Source organism: Pleurodeles waltl, chromosome 7 (assembly GCF_031143425.1).
Source record: "Pleurodeles waltl isolate 20211129_DDA chromosome 7, aPleWal1.hap1.20221129, whole genome shotgun sequence".
In the NCBI taxonomy this organism is placed as follows: domain Eukaryota; kingdom Metazoa; phylum Chordata; class Amphibia; order Caudata; family Salamandridae; genus Pleurodeles; species Pleurodeles waltl.
In genome coordinates this window covers 825,554,171-825,567,988 of record NC_090446.1, presented here as the reverse complement: position 1 = coordinate 825,567,988, position 13,818 = coordinate 825,554,171, and positions in this window count along the sequence as shown.

Genomic DNA, 13,818 nt, shown 5'->3' with positions numbered 1-13,818 from the left:
AGTCATAGATTCTAGCTACTTGGCCAAGACACTCTCTGATCACTCCCCGCTGATGGTGACAATGCAGTGAGGTGAGGGACGCCCCACGGTCCCTGCTTGGCGATTACAGGGGGAGGCCCTCCTTGATCAGCTATTCAAGAAAGAATTGAATATAACAATAAAGCAATACTGGGAATTAAACAGTGGTTCTACAGCAATGAGAGCGATGGAGTGGGATGAACATAAGGTTGTCGTGTGGGGTCATTGCCTCTCGGCTTCTTGGTGAGTGCATCGCACACCTCACACGGAAATCGTTAAGCTGGAAAAAGAAATGAGAGTCTTGAAAGTAGCGGTAGCTCAAAACGAAGCACCACTTATGGCGCTTCGGGCTCAGCGGATGAAGTATGAGGAGGCGGATTTACGGCTCTGTCGGCATGACTATAACTACCACCTTGTGTGCTTACAAACGGAAGGTGATAGATCGGGGAGACTGCTTGCATGGCTTCTTCGAGTGGACTGCCAGCAGACTCCTATAGGAGCTATACGCTCGGATGATGCAACTATGGCCACCACGCAGGAAGCGATTAATAAAGCGTTCAAAAAATATTATACAGGTTTGTACAGGGGGCAATCGACATGAAATACTCACCAACTTAGGACCTTCCTTGAGGGGACATCTCTGGCACGGCTGTCACCGTTAGACAGGGCAACCTTGGAGGCTCCCCTTACAGTAGAGGAACTAGAGGTGGCCATGGCACAGATGTCCAGTAATAAAGCACCAGGGATGGATGGCTTGCCAACAGACTACTACATTACTTACTCACAACACTTGAAAAGCCACTTGTTGGCGGTGTTCACGGAGGCGTGGACACGCAGTCTGGTTCCACCATCGCAAAGAGAGGCGATAATAGTGGTCCTTCCTAAACAGAGCCAGGATCTCACGGATGTTAGGTTTTATAGACCACTCTCTTTACTCAACCTAGAGTGCAAAATCTTAGGTACAGTATTGGCATATAGACTCGCCCCCATGATACACTCTAATTCATGAAGACCAGAATGGCTTTATTCCAAAACGCAATACGTTCCTAAATGTTCGTAGATTGCTTAGTGTTATTGGGGATACTCCGCCTGAGGCGTATGACAATGTGGTGATGTCATTAGACAACAAGAAGGCATTTGACATGCTGGGTTGGGACTTCCTGTTTGCCACCATGCATGATATGGGGTTTGGCCCCAGCTTTGTATGCTGGGTACAGACCCTATATGCCGAACCCAGGGCTAGAGTGAAAAAGGGAGACATCATACCAGATAGCTTCCTCATCCGCAGAGGAACCAGGCAGGGCTGCCCACCGTCTCCCTTGCTGTTCGCCATTGTGATGGAGCCATTGGCAACAAGGTTACGTGCGGCGGAGAGGAAGTGGGGGGTGTGCAGATCTGGAACATATCACATTATTTCGCTAAACTCGGATGATGCATTTATATATTTGGAAAGGGGGAGCGAGGTGATGCCTTCAGTGATATCCCTGCTAGATGAATATGGGGGTATATCGGGGCTGGGGGTCAACTGGGATAAATCTTGCTTGTTCCCTTTGACTGTTTTGCCCCTGAGCGCGAGGGAGAATGCTCCTGTGGGACGTCTGAAGTGGTGCTTTGATACATTCAAATACTTGGGAGTCCATATCTATCATAAATCCGAGGACCTGAGGGATGGCAATTTGGGTTGAACGCTGAACTCCATGAAGGGTTCTCTGTGTTTTTGGTGCTCGCTCTCCTTGTCGCCGCCGGGCAGGGTAGCGGTGGCGAATATGCTAATACTTCCCCGACTTCTTTACTACTTCACAGCACTGCCGGTTGCGGTACCCAGGAGCTTTTTTCACAAACTGAATAAACTATTACTGGAACTCATATGGGGAAATGGCAGGACACGAGTTTCACTTGCCACCCTACACAGTCCATTAAGTGAGGGCGGGTTAGGTGCCCCCAATTTTGAACTTTATTTTGCTGCTGAGCAACTGCAATGGGTACTGAACTGGATACACAGGCTTTAATCGGGGGAGGCTGCATGGGTCAATACGCAGCTCACATGGCTGTCGAATAGTATGGTGAAGGGTGTCACTGGTAATCCATTAATGACAGCTGCTCATGACTGTTGGAGACTGTATATACAAAAAGGCCGCATGAGGTCCCCATACTCTCCCCTCATCCCCTTGGGGCAGTTACCGGAGCGTTAATTTGAACAGAGCGTATTCCGTGGCCGCTTGGGCGGAGGTAGGAATATGAACTGTAGGCGAATGTTTTGAGGATGGCGCTTTGATGACATTCGAGGCTATAAAAGATCTCACGTTGCTGGGGCCAGGTCAGTTTATAGCTTACAACTCTATATGTCACTTAATAAAGAGGGCGTGGACGTCAGGTGACCAAGAACCGGCTATCTCCCCCGCACTACACCATATGTTATCGTATGATGGTCAAACTAAAGTCAGAGCAAATCTTTACAAAGTCTTGAATAGATCTCCCGAAAATGGATTGGAAAATGTGAGAGGGCGGTGGAACGCTGTTCTCCCGAACCTGTTATCTCCGGAGGAATGGTCTCATGCTCTTGGTCATACCCGGCAGGTGTCGCGGAATCCTAGGTTTCGTTACACCCAATTTAATTTCACACATCAGACGTACCTCTCGCCGTCCCGTCTGAAGCGCATGTTTCCTGCGTCCGATCCGCTATGCCCCCGTTGCGGCTCCCCGTCGGCCCACTTCTATCATATGGTATGGGAGTGCGGTCCCCTGGAAGAGTCTTGGCGGGAAGTGGTAACTGATATATCTGATATTACAGACCATTTGTTTTTGCCAGAACCTAGATCTTGTTTACTGGGTATTATAACTAGAAACAAACAACACATTTACATTCACAGATTTGCAGATCTAGCGCTCATAATGTACAAAAGATTGATTGCAATGAACTGGAAGGCCCCCAGGGTGCCACTACGCTGGGCGGGGACGGAGACACGAGTATTACGCAGGTTGCAAGACAGGGGCCAGACCCGCACAGGACATGACGCCTGGGAAGCATTTGTCACTAGACTAGAGGTTAAGAATGATGAGTGCCCGCTGTGAATTTGATAGGACGGAGCACAAGTGTTGTGGAGGGGGTATTTCAGCTGCGTTGCTTGCCCCCACCTTCTGCATCATTTTCTCTCTCCCTCCATTGAACGACACACTGCATGGGGGGCCAGGAGAAGGGGGGGCCCAACCACCGCTGCGTGAATACACTGAGATAACCACACATAATACACCTAGAAAGAGTACACAAGGAGACCGATGCTCAATCAGATCAAATCATGGGCAGAGTTACAAACTCCCGATAGAGATATCGGTCACCAGGAAAAAAAATACACAGGGTTATGTAATCATAACAGATATGACAGTCAACAAGTCAAAAACATGCACATTCCACGAAAACAAACATCCGGGATGCATACTACATTACAGGTTACTGCACTACAATCCACCAGTACACGGTTGTTGGAAAGTGGGGTAGATGGCTCCACCTAAAAGATAAGATTGCAGAAACACCAGCAATTTTTAGTGCAGTTGTTTATTGATGAATGTAAATCCTACTATTCAGATGTAGACCTAGTTTGTTATTTTCCTATTATGATATCATATAACGACTGTCATCATGATGTTCTATTACTTGTGTTCATTGTTGAATGCTTGTGCTGAAAACAATAAAATAGATATTTAAAAAAAAGATATAGATCTGTAATGGAGGTATAGGCTTGCTGGGTCAGGTGATGGCTATGGTCACCCACAACATTGCTCCTGATATCTAAGTCATCAAAATAGAGTATTTCCCTGGAACTAAGGCACAGAATATCTAAACTTTATACGAAAAATGTCCCAGGAAAGGCTTCATTTCATCCCCTTTCCTCACACTTAAATCTATACATTTTTTTAATCTAATTCCCATTTTCTACTACTGGCCGCAAAATGTAGATGTTATGTTTGATTTATCTCTTAATTTTTCCTCTCATATCTCATAGGTGGATAGGTCATCTGTATTACATGTGAGTGATTAAACCATTTCCTTCCTTTTCATCTATTAAACTATTTCTTCAAGCTGTAGTCTTCATTAACTCTAACAATTGTTCTTCTCTGTACCTTGGTATCCTTAAATATGTGATTGATCCACTTCTGGCTATTGAAGACTACTCTTTATTCTCTTCAGTTCTATGTGCACATTTTTCCATATCTCTCTCAAATTTGCCAGCTTTCTTTATCCTTCTAGTTTAGTAAGTTGTTTCTCCAAATTATCTTTAAATGCCTTCATTTTATGCCACCCCTTTAATTCTGCTTGCAGGCGTCCTTTATACTCCTTTTTCATCTCTATACTGTAGTTCTATGTTTCCTTTATCAGCTCATCATGTTACGTGCACCTCCTCTACTGAGTCTATCTTATCCATTTGTAAGAAACTGCTGAAAGAATATCTCTTATCGTCTTCTAATCATGATTTATCACATATTGCAAATGTGTATTTGCTCCTTTTTCGACTGTTTGCTTCTGTGTAGTGCTTTCATTAGAAATATTCTTCTAACAAAAACAACCACCACAACATCAACTACAACAATTATATTATTATTTCACCCCTCACATTGCTTTTGAAGGACTGAACCTTTATACCTAGAATATATATAGCAAGAATGAGCAATTCGGCATACGACCTAATTTCACCCACTGGACTACTCAGGAATCTTGAATTTGAATACATGTATGCGCAGCAGTAGCGTCATCTCCTTCAGAGTTGTGAATCTGTTGGCATCTCTTTTGCTATTTGAATCCTTGAACTATCAAGGAAGTGGGAATCTCTGGCAGCTCCTACATCAACATCGATTTGCTCAACCAACAGCTGGTGTTGCTTTGGGTCTCAATCTCTGTTGAGAATATGAGTGTTTGTTGGTGAGTGTAACTTTTTTTAGGGGTTTGAGGCTTTCAGGTCCCATCTTACTAGCGACTGTGGAGTTCTGTTTGGTTGATTTTCAAATTCCTTTATTATTTTGCTAGAGTGACAGCCCTCCTGGAAGGCTTAGCATGATCCCAATGTTTAAGAAAAAATGTTTATGTTTCACGTGTCTTTTGTTCTTGAGCACTAGCATGTTACCTAATGTTAATCTCTTCTCTTGAGCCCAGTAGGGTTGCTGTGAAGACCAGACATTTCAGCCTTGGAAAAATACAGATGTACATAGGTAAGAACTTTATTCATGGCTTGGGATCCTCCTATAGTTTCCCTCTAACACTCCCTGTTTACTCAGCCCTCCAGTGTCTGTTTCTTTCTACTCTAAGCAATTATCAAGGAATAGGGGAGGCAACAGAGTCAGCTTTCTCAAAAGAAATACACACCCAGCAGCATGCTTTTTGAGCTACCTACAGGGTGTATTCGTGCATGCAGGCTTGAAGTCGGATGGCAGTCATTAAAAATTAAAGAAAACAGAAAGGAAACAAAAAACACAATATTTTTCTTGCCATGTCCCTTGCAAAATGTCCTTATCAAACAAGCAACCTGAAGGATAAAATAACTTGAGGTAGGATTCAAAACTTTTGGAACTTTTCCTTTCTTTTAGAGGTTCCGCTACCCAGTGCTTCCAAAAAAACAGTCATCCACCTGGGTCAACCACCCATTGTTGCGAGTGTGGTGGGAGCCGGCACCTGAGCAGTCACTCCAGGGTATGGGAGGATAGCGAGTTCTCTCTGTTTCATCAGATTCATCTCATAGTTCAGGGCACATCTTCTCTTAGTGTCCCTGTCTCTCCTATATTTGTCTTCTTCATCTGTTCTGACTCTTTTGATAGGCATACTTTTAAATCATTCAGGCAGACCCATTGTAAATCCTACGTTTTTAGTTCAAAGACTGGAAAGGTAAAAACAGGAGTCTGTTTGACTATTTTCATTCTTTTTTCATTATCTCTTCTCTGTAGTACCTATTCTCTGTTAACATCCCTGTTATCCCTCTAGGACTTTGGAGGTCATAAGAAGAATAGGATGGAGTAAAATATCAGATAGGCTTTCCATTTCATCGTCTGCACTGATTTCTCAAGGTCTGATCGAAGTCACCTATACCAAGTATAGAAGACATCATACACAGATCTTCATAATCTTTTGGAAATGAGGAAGGTAAAGGCCTGTCATGTACATGCCATTCACTTCAGCATGACCTGGTCCTTCATCTTACTCTAGCTGCCTGGCTTCATGAGTCATCTTCCTGACTACTGAGCAATTTCAACAGAGTATGTCGGTGTTCCTGGTTTGCACACTACTCCACTGAGTTAGGCAGCTCCACCGAAAAGTACTATAGGTGAAATGTCTTGTGAATCTGAAGTGAACTCAACTCTTTTCACTGTCTTAACTACTGCAGACACACGGCTAAAACCCTGTCTCAGATTCACTCACTGTTACAAGCGCTACAGATCTATGGCTAAAACACAGTGTGCAACAAGAAACGATTTGGACAAAGAGGGAGACAAAAAAGAGGAAATCATAGCTCTGTCTCTTCGGGTCTCAGCCAATGTTGTGACGGTACCAAAAGAATCTCACTTCTGATGAATAGCGTTCAAGAGATAAGTGCATATTGGATAGATGCCTAAACTTCAAAATCCAAATGAAAATCTCATATGAAATCCACACAAAATTAGAAACTAAGAGTTGAAGCACGATTTCCCAATTGGTGAGACTGTGTAACATTAGGAGTCATTGCAGACAATCACAAAAAATAAAAATCAATTGCTAGGATGGAGAGTACCTGTATTTGTAGGAACCAGAGACCAAACTGGCAATGAAACTTGTCCTAGCTGAAGAAGAAAAAAGCAAGGACTTGAGGGACTCACAAAGAGAAAAGAAAATTAAACAAACGTGTAGGATGGGAAGGCCAGGTCACACATTTCAGGAAAATGGAGTCAATAACTCATATACCTAATTGTGCACATGGCCCTGTGCTGACCCAGAAGCAGGAGCCAAAGATAGAGGAACCTCATACTAAGTTGAAATTGAAACATTAGACCACTAATCTATCAACCTAGTTGCCATTTTCACTTTATTCATGATCAAAAGTTTCCCTGCCTCTACATAATCCCTGATTCTACTTATTCTTCACAATTCTGACAGTAGTGCTGTTATCCACAAAACATGAACTTTATCAAATACCATTACAACTGAAATGAATACATCCATCAAAATAAGCATCTTCAAATTGGATGCTGCTTTTACCCACAGTCTGAAAATGTCTGAATTACTAACCATTCTGAAACCAAATCTCATCTTCCTTAGAGACCTTATTATCTCCCATCTGATAAACTAGAGTATGCAAGTTCCCTATAAATAGCCAATGTTTATTTTCAGGCACACTCTCAGGCATATCAGAATACATATGTAACAGGAAATGTGACTGTTCATTGCAATAATTTATTGCAAGTTAGTAATGACATCACACTGCTATTTACTTTTCCTGGCCCTTTGATTCAGGCCTTTCTCATACCCTGCCACAACCACGTCAATGAGAAGAGTGGGCCATTTCAGTAGCAAATTATTATTTTGCTGTAACTTGCCTATTGCTCCCCTCACAACTCCTACTGGAAGCTGAAAATCCAGTGCTGCTGCCTTTAAGGACTCACCACTTCCCAAACCAAGAACTCTTAGTAGTGGAAATAGTCTATGTAGCTGCTTGGATAATTTTCACATGCTGCCTACAGTTGTGGTGTTTTGCTCTCATTTCAAGGCAAGCAGTTTGATTATTTCAACTCCTGACTGCTACTCTGGAAACTTCACAAAGTATGGTTAGGCCAAAAGTAAGAACATCTGTAAAGTGCAGAGGCAACTCTTACTGAGTGATGTCAGCTGCATGTCTGGCTAAATTTGAGTGCTGTGAGAGCGAAAACATTTGGATTGCATATTCTGCTCTCAAACTTTCTCTTGAAAGTCCTGAGCAGTATCTCCAATCAGTTTTGTTTTTCTTCATTCTAGCGAAGCGTTTTGAATTAGTAAACAAAAAAAAAATCTAAGCACAAAGTCACTGAATGCAAAGAAAAAGTGGACAAGCGAGTAAAATCGTACCTACCGATCTCTCCTATGTGCCAACTATCTGCCTTAATCCTTTTGATGTTTATACATCATGTCTTCGGGATCTATTCTGGTTTGTTTACAATCACAAGAAACTGTCAATTCATTAACTGTATCAAGAATAATCAGGACTGAAGTTGCTGATTTTTTCACTAATGTGAGCATATGATCAGCACTCAGTCATTGAGTTGGTGTAAGTTTCCTCCATTCTCAACTATGATCTCCTTTTTAAGACCCTCTCTATATGCAGAGTTTTATGGACAAAATCTGCTGAATAAAATCTTTACGCTTAATCCACTAAAGCGGAATCTCAAACTAGAGATTATTGTATCACTAAGGTAAATTTACCTCATCTCTAAAATTGATATTCCAATAAAACAGTTACATGTTTCCCTGTGTTATAATATTTCCTGTAGTTTCAGGTTCTGAAGAAAGTTACAACAATTCTCTTGAAGCCTGATATCATCCTTTCCTTTTTAACTATTGCTTGGTCTTTGTTATCAACTTTCTATACAAACTCTTTTATGAGTGTTTTCTATATTCAAACAACTGATTTATCTTAATGTTAACAATTCCTAGTAATAAAGGGCCACAATATGACCAAGGTTTTGATTATGAGCATTTGAAAATATCTTTCTATTTTATAGCATCGCTGATATTTCCTTTCTTAATGTAATTATGAAACAATGTATTTATAAATGGGAAAAGGTTCTCATTGGAACCATTCTTAAATTCAATTAGGAATCATGGGCTTACCAACATTTAGGGCCTGATTACAACCTTTGCGGATGAGAGAATCCATCACAAACATGATGGATATCCCGCCCGCTGTATTACAAGTTCCATTATGTCCTATGGAACTTGTAAGATGACAGGCGGACGGCTTATTTCACCAGCCAAGGTCATAATCAGGCCCTTAGTGTCCACCTAATGTTGTTTATTAATTCTGCATCCAGTTTGTCAGTTTTCAGGGAAGACAGTAGAAGAAATCTAATCTTCCTTACAAATTCTCTCACTTTTACATCATTAATTTATTTTTTGTCATAAGATTTGAATTATGATTTACACAATTCTTCTGCGATAAGGCCATCCTGTAAAAGTCTTACAAATATTTTTAGCTCCTTCTTTCTCTATGTTGTAAGGCAGATTTTTTCAACAGTTTCTCCTGTATCCCATTATCTTTGTTTAACATGCACCAGGGCCCTTTCTCTCATTGATATGTTGATTCTATTATTTATTTTATATTGTTATCCCTTTTGCTTTTAAATCTACAGAACATGACTCTTAGACCATTAAAAGTGTAAAGAATCTCTAGAAGTAAATCATGATCCACCCTCTCCCAAGGAGATTGAGCAAATAAAAATCACCAAATGGCTGGCATTACTAAATAGAAGAATACTCACTCTTAAGCTGCTTGTTTAGGCACTAAGGGCCATATGTACGAACACATTTTCCCATTGACACAGAATGGGAAAAACCCTTTGCTACATCTGGCCCTAAAAGCCCGGGGCTGAAAAAAGCTGGATTTTGTAGCTGTAGAGGTTGTTCATCAGTAGGATAGATTTGCTGCCTTGCCCTAGTCTAAGGTTTAAGTTTTAGCTTAGGACCTGATTTAGAGTTCTGTGGACTGATTTCTCCAACACAAAGGAGACAGCCTTCAACAGAACTCTAAATAAGGCCCTTGGTCACTGTTTTAGGTTCTCAAAATTCTCTAAGAATAAGACTGAAACCTGTAGCCAATCAGGGCTCCACAGGCTAGATAACTTTACCATGAGCGTCAAGTGAACCAGATGTGAGTGTAGTACAAAACTGGTTGCCTTTCTTACCAAAGGTGTACCCATCTAGGAATGTCTCAGTATCTTGCCCTGGTCATTGGAGGTGGAAAATCTACTAAGTCGTACTTTTCTCCAAATACTGAGAAAGTTCCTCCTGGTCACTCCTGCAGTCGACGGTTCCTCAGGACAGGTTTACAGGCCTCAGATGTCTTTTTCAGCCAGGGCTCCTTAAAAACCAGCATAAAGCTGTCAGCTAGGCCTTGCTGGAGTCAGAAGTTATTTTGCTTTTTGTTTCCCTGGAGTAGACCAACGTGAGATCAGCAACTGGGCCCTTGGATAGCATTTGCAGTCAGAGTAAAAAAGATTTCTATGTTCAGCAGTCAGAAAGCATCACCTTCCTAAAACATATTTTCTCCATGGTTCCTGCAGTGTTCTCAGCTAGGTATGACGTGCCAGTCACATGCTGTACACTATCCAGGTATTGAACCACTCCTTCAACAGAATATTAGTTATTTTCTTGCAAATTCCCTGCCTCTTTTTCCAGCAATTTTTCACTTAGTTTTCTGCAATCTTTCCCATACACCCTAAAAATGACCCCAGCCATCTTCCTCCTAGTCGATCTCCTAGACACTCTCATATGAATATGAGTGTCTTCTCCTCCATCAGGGCCAAACCTGCCTTTCGCTCCTGCTGAGGCTGGGAATGGAAGTTCTGGAAGGGTCCTAGAAATTAACCATTTTGGTTCCTGTCAGCCTAATTCAGCGTTTTCACTACAAAGGAAGATCTGTTAAAGCTGCCCTTTGTTCTGTCAACTGCTCCTGTCTTCCTCCGAGACAGCTAATTCCTGCTAAATGGCCACCTATTGAAAAAACCCTGGCCTTCCAGTAGTGAGAGGTCTGCCCTCCAAGTGCAGTGTCACTAGTAGTCACACAAGGATTTTTAGTGGGGCCTCTGGAGTAGGGGTGAGATGCAAACCAGTTTTCTCTGAGGCAACAAAAAGTCAATTTTCTAAAGTTACGTCACACTATAATTATCAAAAACAAAAATGTACTTAACACAATTAAATTAGATTTTTGAAGTCAATGAAGAATGACTTTTAATTTAGAAATTTCCACCATAAAAATGAATAATTTCATTTATAGTGCTAGCTCGCCTTGTCCTTATTAAGTAAATTTACAAGGGAAAGCGTATAGGTTGATAAATCTTGTGAATCGCGTAGAGTATCCTAGCCATGTGGTGACTAGTGAAAACATTAACAACAAATCCAACCATGCATGTAATACCAAGAGTCTAGTCTAACAATAAACCACCATCACTCACAATAAGGTTAGTTTGTTTCATTCCCTATTGATTCCAATTCTAATCAAAACCTTTATTCAATGAATCCATGATTAATCAAACTCCATTAGCATCATGAGCAATAATTCATCAAGATTTTATTAATGAGCAAAACAACATGAATTTAAGCTGGCAATTTTATAATCATTGATTAATTCAGCAATGCAAGTCAGTCAGTCAAAAGTCAAAGTCACCATTTAGTCACCCTTATCAGCCAACCTATCTCAGATTAGCATCGGCATGTGGGTCTTCATGCGAAAAACAATTTAGTCAAAACCAATAATTTGGAAAAATCTAACTAAAAGAGAAAACATTTCTAAGCAGCGCAGTTGGTACCTAGAAGGAAAAAGCACACATTAGTCAGTCAAGTTATAGCTACCTATCCAAGATAGATCAGCAACGAGTCAGACTGCGTCTTCAGATCATCAGTCATCAGCTGGGCTTGGGCTCACAGGGAGCAAGCCCAAATTTCAGCACTTCGGACAGCGTCTCCTGACGTCTTCAACTTTCGCCTCTCTGTTCTGATTTCTCCTCTCGTGTCATGACTTTTTATTAGGGTCTCTCAGTTCGTCCCACAAATTGCTAATTGGTCAACCTTATCAGGGGTTATGACTCCAACCTATAATTTTTGTTTACCACTTGTCTGTGTTATTTCGAGAGTCTAGTTCCATTAACATGAATGGTCCTTCTGTCGATGAGAACATCACCCGATTCTTCAGATAACAAAATTGTTGCCGCCAGCTCTTAGTCAGTGGTTCCATTGTTCAAGTCCTAGGAAAGTGAATTTGGCCTACTCTTCACATAATTGTATCAATTTGTTCTGATCGTCTCCTGACCGCTGGTGAGGTTGCAGAAATTTCTAGCAGAGCTCATCTTTGAACTCTGTACAGTTCAAGGTCCTTTTCTCCAGTTCCAGTCCTCAGCTCATCGCGTCTCCACGTTTAAGCAACCAAGGCCCAGCGCTGACAGGCCTCTAGTTCAGCTAAGTTAAGAATACGAAACATCATAAATCATAGATAATATCATCTATTATGGCATATTAATACATAACTCAATAAATTTCACATTATTTTAGAACTGTTAACACACATGGTGACCACTCCCTGTGGGCACATTTTACACATTACACTTTATTTTCAGTTATTAGTTTAAAATGTCATTATTTCTCATTAGTAGGTATACGCAAATCATTAGAATATTTTCATATTAGCATATCTTCTGCAACAATAGCTAAGGCCTTTTAATTAAAATTACATATTTACCTAGACAGCAAACACAGCTTTTGCACAATTGTTAGGCATGAGAACATTTTCTTCCAAATATGTAGCATGCCACCATTTTAAGTGTGTAGCGTACAAAACACTGTGGGCTTAAAAGACATATTTTAGAAGTGACATCTAATATGTAAAAAAGGTATTTCTACATGCCAAAGACACATTCCCTTGGCATTTGTTTATACAGAGAACAATTATGCTCCCTGAAACCATATAATTTTGCCAATAATGCGGGTGTTGAATATTCACACTGCAGCCAATTTATGACATCTGTATGCCACACCAATGGTGAATTCAATTACATAGTGCATGTTTTACGACAAAGGCGCACAAGCTGTGCCACTGATTAGCAGTAACAGTGTGCACAAAGCCTAAGCCAGCAACAGTCAGACAAGGAAAAATGGGAGACGAAGATAAAAACGATGCCTTTTCGTACATGTATATATATTTTTTAAAACGTACATATATAATATCGTCTCTTCAATATATCGTTAAGTATTAAATGAGCCTATTCTGCTCTTTGTCAATGCTGTAACACTGTAAACGTGCCTGTTTACTAAAATCTAGTGCTAGCTAGTACTACGTCAATCAACTCATTTTAGAAAAAAAAGATAAAACATCTACAATTCACATTTGTAAAAGAAAAAAAACACCTGCTTGCAGCACGTTTAAACCTATCTGAAATGTCATACAGTCTAGGAAAATAAACTGTGGTTCAAATCATCTTCTGACAGTGGCTGTAGCAATAGACGCGCTCGATGACCCTTTGTTGCTTCCTGTAAGTTACACCTGCAAGTCTGGTACGTCAACAATTCGAAGTATAATTGGGACTGAGACACATTTTGAGGCACTTTGAAGTTGCGAGAGGAGAACCATGGAGAAACATTTTAGGTGACCTCTTTGCTATCAGCTTGAGTATGCGGTAGATATCCTAATCTTCTACACAACACTGTGCAGCTCAAAAGATCAAAACATGAGTAAATTGCTTTTTCAGGATGATACAATAAAGGGTGAGAAGAATGAGTACTGCAGCATTGAAATTTTATTTGAACGCATGCAAAATGAGGTGACTGAATCAACTGTATTTCTCAGGGAGTACAATGTAAGATTTACCTTTGCCTTCCACATTGTTATTACCAGAATGCATTCGTTTTTATTTGCAAGAACTGAGGATATTTGTGTTTCCTTTCCAATGAAGTACAGCTGGAGAAGGGATAATCTACAACTGCAGTCATGACTCCTTTATCAGAGGAATAGATAGCCAAATTTTACCCAGTTAGGCCCACTGAAGAAAAGTATTCTAAGTACTGGTTTGCAGTGCTTTGCATAGATACGTGTCAAAGTGAGG